At 45.4% G+C, this 13,490-nt stretch overlaps 1 non-coding gene across 1 annotated transcript; it reads right to left on the bottom strand.

Annotated features, from left to right (window-relative positions):
* Positions 1–11,969: 11,969 nt before the first annotated feature.
* On the bottom strand, positions 11,970–12,053 carry Trnap-ugg (transfer RNA proline (anticodon UGG)). The gene has a single exon. It is a non-coding gene; the product is annotated as a tRNA-Pro (tRNA).
* Between the last annotated feature and the right edge of the window lie 1,437 nt (positions 12,054–13,490).

The raw sequence follows: 13,490 nt of genomic DNA, 5'->3' as shown, positions 1-13,490 counted from the left end.
CTACGAAACACGTCAGAATTGTCGTCGCAAAATGATCCGGACTGAGGGGGACCAGGGACGCGTTTCTTGGCTTGTGAATCAAAATCACTTCCAAAGCCGGCAGGAACTGCTGCAGGCAGTGAATCAAAATCCATCCCAATCTGTTAGCGAAAGAACATTGCGACGAGAATTACATGGAATGAACATTTGGAGTCGGTGACCTCATACAGGGTTTGTGTAAAAATTAATGAGACTCAGCTTTTGAATCAAAATTTATTGTAGATATCGCTACATCCACTTAGTATTCTTCAATGTATGATCCTTGAGAATCAACAACCCGCTGTATGCGAGATTTCCATGCTTCAAACGCTGCCGCGAACGCTGAGTCCGGGATGGCCTTCAAAGCCCTCGTCGTGGCGCCTTGGACCTCTGCCAGTCCCATGACGGCCTCCTTTCAGGAAATTTTTTGGTTTGGGGAACAAAAAAAAAGTGTCTAGCGGGGCCACATCGGGACTATGGCGGGGCTGGGGAATCGTTGGAATCCCTTTCTTGTCCAGGTAGCCGGCCACCATGAAGCAGGTGTGACTAGGCACGTTGTCATGATGCAGTTTCCAGTCATCGGCGATGGCTGGCCTCACGTGACGGAGCCTGGCTTTCAGTCTCTTGAGCACTTCGTAGTAAAAAGCACCGTTGACAATTTGGCCTTGGGGCACAAACTGACGATGAACCATGCCTCTGACGTCGAAAAGCACAATGAGCATGGCTTTCACTTTCGATTTGCTCATGCGAGCCTTTTTTGGACGTGGAATGCTGCGGTGTGCCATTTGGCACTCGTCAGCTTTGTCTCTGGGTCGTACTGGAACATCCAGGTTTCATCTCTGGCGATAATGTTGTCTAAAAATTCCATATCAGCTTCAAGGCTCTGGAGATTGTCTTGGCAGGCCTCCACACGTGCTTGCTTTTGAACGTCTGACAAAATCTTCAGGATCATTTTGGCGCAGATCTTCCTCATCGAAATTCTTTGCTGATGATGTTGTGCTCTCTCATTTTATCAAGTCCAAGGTCGTCTGCTATCATCCTGACACTCATCTGACGGTCGGTGTTCAATAAAACGCGCACAGGGTCGATGTTTTTGTCAGTTTGGCTGGTTGACAGGCGTCCGGAGCGGTCCTCGTCTTCATCGCTGTCCAGGCCCTCTTTATAGCTCTTCACCGACCTGAAAACCTGGTCTTTTGACAGGCAATCATCGCCGTAGGCGTGCCGAAACGTATCAAACGTTTCCGTACCCGATTTTCCTAGTTTCACACAAAACGTGATGATCTAACGTTGCTCGATCGTTTATGCACGTTGCGTCACGATCGACGACTTTGCGACGTGTCCACTGCCGAGATAGAGCCCGCAAGCGACTGGCACGCCGCGCGTTTGCGGCCAGACACCCTCCCACCCACCAAACCAATCCCCCCCCCAGGCGACCGCGCGCTGCGGAGTACAGTCGCGTCAGCAAAAAGTCAGTCTCATTACTTTTTATACAAACCCTGTAAGAGGCCATTGCTCAAACAGTCACATAAAGACGACAACAGCATAGTTCATAAGGCTGGTGGAATATGTGGTTTTCTCAACACTCCCCGCCACTATTACATCTCTATTCGTCTGCAAAATCACGTGACTTGTGGAAAATGTTGGAACAGCGGTAGCAACGCCGACATCAGCATCCCCGCAGTTTTGTGGAACAGCTTAACCAAATCATCAGCGAGTGGCTTAACCTGGGCGCGACATACCTGTACAGCCTTGTGGATTCACTAACAGAACCCAGGAGGTTATCAAGTCCGGGGACGGAATTACACCGAATTAAATTATGCTTGTAATGAGTTCTCTATGGTATATCCGGTGCGTCATGTAAAGTATTCTAAGTAAATAAAAGGGCCATTAGAATGACCTGTGGGGCAAAGTCGCGATCTTTGTGGACGCCTTGTAATTCTACTGAAAATTCATTGAGTCGCAAGTCCAACGAGGCTTACTTAACTCCTTCGGCACCTAAGGGAGCATAGGGCATCCAGGAGAACTCGCCATCCGTCTTTGGCCATTAATTCCGCCCAGGTCTTGCCAACGAGGAAGTATCACCAAATCGGACGGCTCGATCGCAGCACGAGTAGCCGGACGGCTCCGAAACACTATCGCCAATTTAAATAACTTATCCCTCTCTCGACTGTCACGCAACATGAAGTCTAAAAACACGATGTGGTGCATAATATTTAAGACAATCCCCATGAATCAACAGCGCAACATATTGCATACAAACGTCATGCGAATCAATAAATCTGTAGAGGAAGACTGGAATCATTGCCATACGTCTAGGCGAAAAAGTCCAATTTATTCAATCACTGTAACTAATATTTGTTGGTGACTTCTTTCTACAAATCCAGCTAAGGCACTGAGCTAATGTTCGAAACGAACATCCCTGTCTGGTCATGCTGGTTTAGATTTTCTGATGTTTCCCTAAAGCACTTCAAGTGAGTGTTCGTTCATATCAGCTGCGAACGATATACTTCCTTATGTATGTCAAATCTACGCTCATACTTCATCTCTCCTGACTTCGTCGTCAACTGCAAAGTAGTTTCTAAATATCTTTTTTACAACATTTTTGTAAAAGTCATATACAACGTAGTTTCATAAACAAAAGTCACTATTTTAATAAAAACAAATGTCGCAGCGACTTTTGACAACACAAAAACTGGAATGATTGTTCATGTTGTTGCGGTCATCAGGCTAAGCTGATTGGTGTCGCTCTCCACGTTGGTCTGTTCTGAGCCATCGCCTTCGTCTCTGTAAGTACTGCAGCCTACATCCATCTGAACCTGCTAACTGTATTATTCCCACCTATGTCATCTCTCCACACTTCCCTCTATCACCAAATAGGCTACTCCTTTATGCCTTAGAATGTGTCCTATCAACCGAGCCCTTCTTTTAGTCAAGTTGCGCAGTAAATTTATTTTTCCGCAAATGTATTTCGTACCTCCTCATTAGTAACTCTGTGTAGCCATCTAATCTGTAGCATTCTTCTGTACGACTATATTTCCAGAACTTCTATTCTCTTCTTGTCTGAACTGCTTATCGTTCACGTTTTACTTCTGTACAAGGCCACAATCCAAATACCTTCAGAAAAAGTTTCCTAACACTTAAATTAATGTTGGGTGTTAATAAATGCCTAATTTTCATAAATGCTCTTCTTGCTATTGCCAGTCTGCACTTTATATCCTCGCTTCTTTGGCCATCATGTTATTTTGCTGCCTAATAGAAACAGTCTTGTGCCGTCTTCGTTTCAGTGGTTGGACTACTGCCTGTTCCGAACTCACATAGTCATTCCCAACTTTTCCGAGGTTTTCCTACGTTTCTTACCCATTCCGCTTACAGTTCAGGATCTTCTGGGCAATTCAATGACTTAACATTGTCATCTGGTGTTGTCTAAGATTTTCACGATAAAATTAATTTTTTTTCGTGTTGAAGATATTTAATACAAATCTAGTGTCTTCATTTATAATCATGTCTCTGTGCAACCGTCCGTCATTCTAAGGAATCTCATCCCCTCTGAATTTGGTTTTTAGGGCTCCGTACCTCAATCGATGAAAACGAAACCCAGTAGGGTTTCATTGTTGTCCGTCCGTCCGTCAGCTACGACAGTTACGAACTCTTTTCCTCAGGAAAGGATAGACATATCTAATTGAAATTTGTGTCACCTACTAAGGTATGTGGTCCCTTGACGGTGCAAATAATTTAAGATTCTAAGACAATGCAGTCAGTAGATACGGCCATTTATGTCACATAGTTTGATAATCGCAGACTACTCTTCAAAACCTATTGCGTGCTTCCGATGCCCTAGAATCATGAAATTTGGAAAGGAGCAAGGTTTCACGAAAAGGAAAAAAAATCCGAAAGTTGTTAATTAGAAATTCTTGTCACACGAAAAAAATTTTTTTTGTTATTTGTTATGTGACTGCCTATCTTTCCTCCGTTAAGACCCCTTTTTTTCTCAGAAACGGTAAACGGATATCTTTCCTCTATCTATATCTATAATAGGCAAAAATCACCGATATTTTCGATTCCTAGGAGCTATATACATGATTACATTTGTACGGAACCCTCTGTGGACGGGTGCTACTCGCAGTTATTCGGTAACTTATATTAATTTTTGTTTATTTACTAATTTTTTTGGTGCGGTAACCCAGCTTTTGGTTCTATGTGGTAAGACAGGATCCGTCGACCCCTTAATAGAATTTCTTGGTGGTCTGTTTCTGTACGTTATGGCCCAATGTTTTGGTAGTGGTTCCACAACAGCTTGGAATCTGTGTGTTTTATTTTCAAAATCGGAGTCAAAATCAAAACTTGTATCACAGACTATAGAGAAGATTGCTCGAAGACTGAATTATCAAAAACAATTTTTGACCTGACTGGCTATATTTTTCGGAATGCCATTATTCTCGTTTTATTACTAGAAGCTTTTAAATTGTGTTTCTTGTATATTTCGTTCAGCGATTGTAGTGATCTTTGGAGATCATATTCATTCGTCTGAATAATAACGATATCACCTGCGAACAGAAGCACGTTCAGGTACTCATCATTCGCTATGTTAATTTCTTTATTTACTTTACAGTTTCATAACTAAAACTAAAATCGATGTAAATATTATAAAGAGTAGGCGATGTTTCTCATCCTTCGGCCTGGAATTTCATGGACTGGAGTAGAGCAGTCTTCAGCGAAGAGTCACACCTGGAATTGAGCCCCACTCAACAGCGAAGTCGTGTCTGGAGACACCCCGGACAGCGGATGGATACCAACCTGACTGTCGCATGCCATACGGCCCGACAACCAGAAATAGCAGAATCTATTTGGTTATCATCCGCGGCATCCTTGCAACGTAGCGGCACGTCGGCGTTAATCTACGCCCCGTTTCGTTGCCCATTATGGAAAGCCTTCCTGGACTTACATTTCAGCAAGATAATGCCCGCTCGCGCACGTCGAGAGTTTCTACTGCTTGTCTTCGTGTTGTAGTCCCCACCTAGGCCGGCAGGGTCGCGGGATCTCTCTCCCAACTGAGAGCGTTTGGACAATTATGGCCAGGGCCGTCCAACCTGCTCAGGATTTTTAGGATCTAACCCGCCTATTGGACAGAATGCGACAAGACATCCCTCAGGACATCTAACAACTCTATGAATCCATACTAAGTCGTATAACTGCTTGCAGAAGGGCCAGAGTTGGACCAACGAGTCACTGACTTGCTCGATCTGTGACGCTCTCTTTTCTTGAATAAATCATCCAATTTTACTGGAACTGTAATCGTTTGTTTGTCTGTACATGTACATCACACTTACCGGTTTCCGTCCGATTTGGATGATTCCTTCATAATGCGTCTCTTTTTCTCTTACAGTGTATATGTTTACGGTGAGCAAAGGGCTTTCTTTCTTGAACAACCGATTATGTACAGAAGCAAGGTATTTAAAATGTTAGTGTGTAAAAGGAATAACATTCTTTACGGTGCGTCTGACGTCTGTTCGCCGTCGGCAAATGAGTGCATTCCTCCGACACGTGTGGCACGGAAGGGTCAAGGCGCGTGCAGCAGTGGTCGCAGACGATAAAGAGCCGGTCAGACCCCCTGACACGGTGACTCAGCTGCTGCTGCTCCAGCTACGAGTACCAGCTTGCCAGCTCACGTCTTTTGTCGTCGCCGCCTCTGTAGGCCTCTCCGCCACCCACGCGATGCGAAGTGCGCCGCAGCGGCGGGCAGAACAATAAACAACAACGCGCGGTCTTCGGTCACCTCTGTGTCAGCGCCCACCTTATCAGACCACCTCAACTCCCCGTTAGTCAGTGTTAGTGCGGACGGCGGTAGCCAGAAGAATTCTAGCACGTGTCCCAGCACTGCTGCAGCATCTTGTCACGCTGTATACCTTAAAATGTGCATGCGGCGATCTGGAAACGAAGAAGAACACAGTAGCCATCAGACCACAGGACGTAAGTCCTTGCGTTTTCATTCCTCGCAGCGTATCGGTTACTAGTGTCACTTATCGTGTCGGTGCGTAAGTTCGTAGAGTTTTTGTTTATCATGTTGGTATTGCGGTTGCTATGGGTTTATTTATCGATGTTAATTTTTCTTATAGTTCACTGTTGCTACTTGTGCTTACATATTATCATTTTTGTCATTTGCAGACAGGAAGTGAAGCTGTGGACGGTAGAAAATGGAGTGCCAAGTCGAGAAATCGGAACGTTTCAGACGTATTCTTCTGTTTGAGGTCAGTAGAAAGGTGACAGCAGGGGAGCCAGCCAGAAACATTTGCGCCGTGTTTGGGGATAACGCAATTGGAGAGAGCACCGCAAGAAAATAGTTTTCTCTTTTTAAATGGTTCAAATGGCTCTGAGCACTATGGGACTTAACATCTAAGGTCATCAGTTCCCTTGAACTTAGAAAACTTAAACCTAACTAACCTAAGGAAATCACACACATCCATGCCCGAGGCAGGATTCGATTCTGTGACCGTAGCAGCAGCGCGGTTCCGGACTGAAGCGCATAGAACCGCTCGGCCACAGAGGCCGGCTTGGGTAGACTTCAAATGACATCAGCCTATCCGAAATACAGACCCTCCATCATGACTAAACAGTTGCATGCCTACCTATCAAACATGTTTTCAAACTGCTGTAGTACAGAAACGGTCCTTTTCCGGGCATGGAATCCAGTTCAAAATATTGTCTACTCAGTCCCCTCTACAAGTCCTAGAATTACGTAAAGGGAAATTTTAGAGCATCCCGAATAATTTCGCCTCTTAAGAGTGGTGCTTGCTCCAGTACTTCACATTCACCCAGTTAGTCTCCCGTGTTCACACAACTGCTGCTGGGGGACGGGGAGGTTCGCTGGCCCTGGAACGAATCCGCCTGGTATATTAATGACGAGAGGTCGGCGTGTTAGTCAGCCTGGATGTGATTTTTAGGCGGTTTCCCACAACCCACTAGATTAATACCGGGCTGGTTCTTATGTTCGGCCTCAGATACACTCTACTCAAACACTTCTAACTCTTTGTCACACTTGCGGCGTCTCCCTATAGGACCACAATCACGCCTTCTGTTGGCGTAGGTATCCATTCTTCGAAGCTGTCGGGTAATTGTGACGAAAAGGGTATGCCGTGGAGTCGGATATTGTGGATAACGGTCTTGATAAAGATGACGAGCAGCTCTTCCATTGCCGTGAGCTTCGCCATACAGAAGGATTGTGTCGGTGTATTCTGCAAACGTGTCGTCAATCTTGTTGCTCTTTGCACTCACAGGCACTTGAATGAGGGTCGAACAAGGTCATAGAGGTGGCTAGACAAATGGTTCAAATGGCTCTAAGCACTATGGGACTTAACATCTGAGGTCATCAGTCCCTTAGACTTAGAACTACTTAAACCTAACTAACCTAAGGACATCACACACATCCATGCCCGAGGCAGGATTCGAACCTGCGACCGTAGCTGTTGTGCGGTTCCAGACTGATGCGCCTAGAACGGCTCGGCCACAGTGGCCGGCTCTCGTTTTAAGGAGGATCGTTCTGACGTTATCGACTCTCCACGTTCAGAAAGACCTTCGCGGTTTGATGAAGATCGTTTAAACGCATTAATTCACAATGATCCGCGTCAGTGTACTGGAGAACTGGCAAATGTGACGAGCTGTGACCATTCCACCATCGTGCGACATTTGCATGCAGTGGGAAAGGCTCAAAAATGGCGTACGTGTACCGCATGCTCTAAGCCAAAATCACAGAAATCAGCGGATGGCGATTTGTGCATCTGTGGTTGCTCGTCATCAGTTGGCTCGTCATGAACACCGACCATTCCTATTCTTTATTGTTACCGGTGACGAGAAATGGTGTCTTTATGCTAACATAAAGTTGGTTGGTTTAAGGGGTGGGGGTTAGGGGGGAAGGGACCAAACTATTTGATCATCGGTTCCTTGTTCGTAGAAAACAAGTCCACTGGGAAAGAATAAAACAAACGAAACTTCCTGCACAAAACAGGGAGAAAAGAAAAACCACAAGAACGACAGAAGAGTAACAAACACTACAATGGACAAAAGAGCAGAAGAAAACACAGAGAGATGTAAGATACAGAAGGGATTGAAACAAGAGAGCAGACGACCGTGGCTGGCTGATCACGAGAATAAAAAAGGATAAGCTAGCCGCTCTGCAACACATTAAAATCTCTAGCATAAAAGCACTACGGTAGAGAACACTGAGTAACTAAGGACATGCCCTAAAACTTAGATAGAACGGTAAAAGGCCCCCTCACGTATAAAACGTAAAACTAAATCAGTCGATGAGTCGTTGTCAGCTAAAATTAACGGTAACGAATCCGGTAACTGAAGATAACGTCGCGGGGCAGCCAAAGTAGGACAGTGCAACAGAATGTGGGCCACCGTCAACCGGCGGCTGCATCGACACTGAGGTGGGTCTTCACTGCGCAGGAGACAGCCGTGGATCACCCAAGCGCGTTCAACGCGGAGCCGGCAGAGAACCACAGAGTCCCTGCGAGAGGCCCTCATGGATGACTTCCACACATTCATAGTCACCTTCATGGCAACGCAGTTTATTGTGCGTACCAAAGATATGCCATTCCCAAAGCTGAAAAACCAAGCGGCTTAATACCGAACGCATGTCAGTTTCAAAGATCCCGATCGCAAGAATCGGTTTCCGAGTAGTCTGTTTGGCCATTCTGTCAGCAAGTTCGTTGCCTGAGTTTCCGATGTATCCTGGGGTCCAGACCAACACCACTGAACGACCAGACCATTCCGAGGCATAGACGGCCTCCTGGATGGCCGCTACCAAAGGATAGTGAGGGTAGCACTGGTCGGTAGCTTGTAAGCTGCTCAAGGAGTCACTACAGACAGGAAAGGACTCGCCAGAGCACGAACGGATATGCTCAAGAACACGAGATAAGGCCACCAGCTCTGCAGTGAAAACACTAACATAAGGAAATGAAAGGAATGGTTGAGCCCAAGAAAAGCAGCAACTCACCGTACAAAGGCTTACGCGCGTTCACAGTCCACAAGAGACAACGTCATGGTCTGGTGGAACAGAGACGGTGTCGTGTACTATGAGTTACTTCCCCGAACCGTAACCATCACTGCTAGCATTTACTGTCAACATCTGAGACGTCCTGCAGTCACAACGGTCAGGACGAACGCGTGAAGTGGTGCTACTCCACGTTAACGCCCGCCCGCATTCTGCTTGACTGACAAAAAACGTTGTGCAGGAGTTAGGTTGGGAAGTCATTTCGCACCGACCGTATTCAACTGATCTTGCGCCCTCAGACTTTCATCTTTTGCGCTCTCTATCGAACAATCTTCAAGGAACTTCCTTTCCGGATGAAAATGAGCTCAGAACAAGGCTCGACGAGTAGTTCATCTCAAAATAAAAGTGATTTCTACCGTTGCGGAACCGACTGTTGTGGAGGAGAATATACACTACTGGCCATTAAAATTGCTACACCACGAAGATGCCGTGCTACAGACGCGAAATTTAACCGACAGGAAGAAGATGCTGTGATATGCAAATGATTAGCTTTTCAGAGGATTCACACAAGGTTGGCGCCGGTGGCGACACCTACAACGTGCTGACATGAAGAAAGTTTCCAACCGATTTCTCATACACAAACAGCAGTTGACCGGCGTTGCGTGGTGAAACGTTGTTGTGATGCCTCGTGTAAGGAGGAGAAATGCATACCATCACGTTTCCGACTTTGATAAAGGTTGGATTGTAGCCTATCGCGATTGTGCGACATTTCTGCTCGCGTTGGTCGAGATCCAATGACTGTTAGCAGAATATGGAATCGGTGGGTTCAAGAGGGTAATACGGAACGCCGTGCTGGATCCGAACGGCCTCGTATCACTAGCAGTCGAGATGACAGGCATCTCATCCGCATGGCTGTAACGGATCGTGCAGCCACGTCTCGATCCCTGAGTCAACAGATGGGGACATTTGCAAGACGACAACCATCTGCACGAACAGTTCTACGACGTTTGCAGCATCACGGACTATTAGCTCGGAGACCGTCGCTGCGGTTACGCTTGACGCTGCATCACAGACAGGATCGCCTGCGATGGTGTACTCAGCGACGAACCTGGGTGCACGAATGGCAAAACGTATTTTTTTTCGGATGGATACAAGTTCTGTTTGCAGCATCGTGATGGTCGTATCCGTGTTTGGCGACATCGCGGTGAACGCACATTGGAAGCGTGTATTCGTCATCTCCATACTGGCGTATCACCCGGCGTGACGGTATGGGGTGCCATTGGTTACACGTCTCGGTCATCTCTTGTTCGCACTGACGGCACTTTGAACAGTGGACGTTACATTTCAGATGTGTTACGACCCGTGGCTCTACCCTTCATTCGATCCCTGCGAAACCCTACATTTCAGATGGATAATGCACGACCGCATGTTGCAGGTCCTGTACGGGCCTTTCTGGTTACAGAAAATGTTCGACTGCTGCCCTGGCCAGCACATCCTTCAGATCTCTGACCAATTGAAAACGTCTGGTCAATGGTGGCCGAGCAACTGGCTCATCACAATACGCCAGTCACTACACCTGATGAACTGTAGTATCGTGTTGAAGCTGCATGGGCAGCTGTACCTATACACGCCATCCAAGCTCTGTTTGACTCAATGCCCAGGCGTATCAAGGCCGTTATTAAGGCCAGAGGTGGTTGTTCTGGGTACTGATTTCTCAGGATCTATGCACCCAAACTGCGTGAAAATGCAATCACATGTCAGTTCTAGTATTATATATTTGTCCAATGAATACCCATTTATCATCTGCATTTCTTCTTCGTGTAGAAATTTTAATGACCAGTAGTGTGTTATTGACGAGTAATGGCTCTGTTATGTGTATCTGTTATGTCTATTAAACTTATGGAAAAGGCTACTAGCTTAAGCACCAACCCAATGTAAGGGGAGATCAAAAAGTTTCCGTTCGAAGGCTACACAGTACAGAATCGATGTGCGAAACAGGCAAAAACACCATGAGCATTCAGGCAATCAGCCCGCCGACCCACAAGCTTAAACAGATCTGTGTCCTGCTGGATAAAGAAGTTCATAACAGCCTGCTGCACATCCTTGTCCAACAGGATTCGTCGACCCTTCAGGGCCTTTTTTAAGTGGCCGAAGGCGTGATAATCGCAAGGGTATAGATCGGGGCTACAGAGCGGGTCGTCAAGTGTCTTCCACTTGCGCTGGCATAACTTCTGCCTTACGACATTTGCAATACGGTGACGTTCGTTAGCATGAAGCAGCAGCATCCCCTGGCCACCATTCCATACCGGTAGTTTTCGACAGACATGCTGTCCCGTATACATTCTTCATTCTCCAATGTATGTCTACCGGTGTTTGTCCTTCGGCAGCGAAGAAAATAATAACAGCAAGTTGACCTTGGCTTGGGTTGTTTTGGGGGAGGAGAACAGACAGCGAGGTCATCAGTCTCATCGGATAAGAAAATGAAGTCTGCCGTGCCCTTTCGAAGGAACCATCCTGGCATCTGCCTGGAGCGATTTAGGGAAATCACAGAAAACCTAAATCAGGATGGCCGGACACGGGATTGAACCGTCGTCCTCATGAATGCGAGTCTAGTTTGATGTTGATCTTGTTTGGGCGCATTTGGCAATAAAGTCGCCATAGTTCACTTTTCCACATTCACCGCACGAGCGTCGAAAAGACACAAATGCACCACTAATCCCCTACCTACATGTCGGGGCTTAAATTCCGGCATCGGAGTCGCCCTAGGTTCCATACGAACTGCAGCAGCGCCCTGACATAGAAACTTTTTGATTGCCCCTTACATAAGATTCACATACGTGTAGGTTCAAAATGGTTCAAATGGCTCTGAGCACTATGGGACTTAACTTCTGAGGTCATCAGTCCCCTAGAACTTAGAACTACTTAAACCTAACTAAGCTAAGGACATCACACATATCCATGCCCGAGGCAGGATTCGAACCTGCGACCGTAGCGGTCTTGCGGTTCCAAACTGAAGCGCCTAGAACCGCTCGGCCACCCAGGCCGGCACATACGTGTAGGCTGAACGTTTGGAGTGAGCCTTACCATGGGAACGCTCTGAAAAACAGCGTGCAAAAATAGGATTTTGGTGGTGTTTACGAATTAAAAGCCTATAACGCAGCATTTAAGATATTTTATTGTACCAAATTTTACTACCCATTATTGGGATGTGGTTCGCCTGATGCAACTAAATGCCTTACGCGCTGCGCTTCTTTTATTTGTGAAGCATCTTCTTCAACTGCGTGTAACATAGTTTACTTTTGTATTTAATATGTGTGTTTTATAATAATTGTAAGTCTATTAGTACTTTACAGATTTTTTAATTCTTTTGTTGTTAGGCGAAAAACAACTTTTTGTAGCACCAGTTGCGTTAAATTAAATTAACGTGTGTGTGTGTGTGTGGGGGGGGGGGGGGGGGGGGCGAGCTTACGCGCGCGCGCATGCATGCGTGCGAGCGTGCCTGTGTGCATCTGCAGAGTAGTTTATTTAGCGGGTATGTTACATCTCTGTTATTACTGCTAAAATAATGACAAACAGAAATGTAGAACATACCCAGACTAAATAAACTACACCGCACACACATACACAAACACACAAAACAAACAAAAGAATATTAAACTACTTACAGGCACCACAACACAAACAAAAGACGAACGGAAAACAAAGTGTGTGAGTTAGCGACACTACACACAGTAAACAAACCAAATCAAAACACAGTCATCAGTGGAAGTGAAGCATCAAGTCGCAACGTGTCCGTAAAACGCCCAGAATCGCAGATTCTGGGTACCCAGATCATCTAAGTATAACTCCAGGGCGCCAAATATGCACTAAAAGATCACATATCGTAAGAAGATAAAAGTATTAATTTAACATCACGAAACTTGTGCTACAAAAAGTTATTTCTCATCTAACAACAAAAGAATAACAAAAATCTGTAAGTACTAACAGAGTTGTAGTTATTATTACATATACACAAACAAACCAGATTACAGGCCACTGAAGGTGCTTCACAAATTAAAAGAAGCGAAACACTACGGCACAATAAAAACATCCTTTCCTTTAGTTGCATTAGACGAACACCTCCAAGAACATGAAAGCAACTAAAGAACGACCGAAAACGTAAAAAATGACGATTTTACTACAAAATTTATAATTTAATAAGTTGATGGGATTAAAAATGAGAAGTGAAAACATTAGGTATCCTACACGATTTATTAAAAACGGTATGAACAACATATAAAAGAGACAAAGAGCTGATGTTCATGTCTATGCAAAATCGATATTTAAATTTTAAAAATAAAATGACATAACTACAAGATGACTTCAAAACGTTACACATATTGTTCCACGCTAAGACCATTACGCAACAAGAGTAGCAAAATTTCGGAGGAAGTACATGTTCTGCGTTTCCTGCAAACAAAGATCTGCTGCGGTTCGGATA

This window comes from Schistocerca serialis, chromosome 7 (assembly GCF_023864345.2).
Source record: "Schistocerca serialis cubense isolate TAMUIC-IGC-003099 chromosome 7, iqSchSeri2.2, whole genome shotgun sequence".
NCBI lineage: Eukaryota > Metazoa > Arthropoda > Insecta > Orthoptera > Acrididae > Schistocerca > Schistocerca serialis.
Note: the sequence above shows the minus strand (reverse complement) of the source record. Positions and strands in the feature narration are given on the sequence as shown.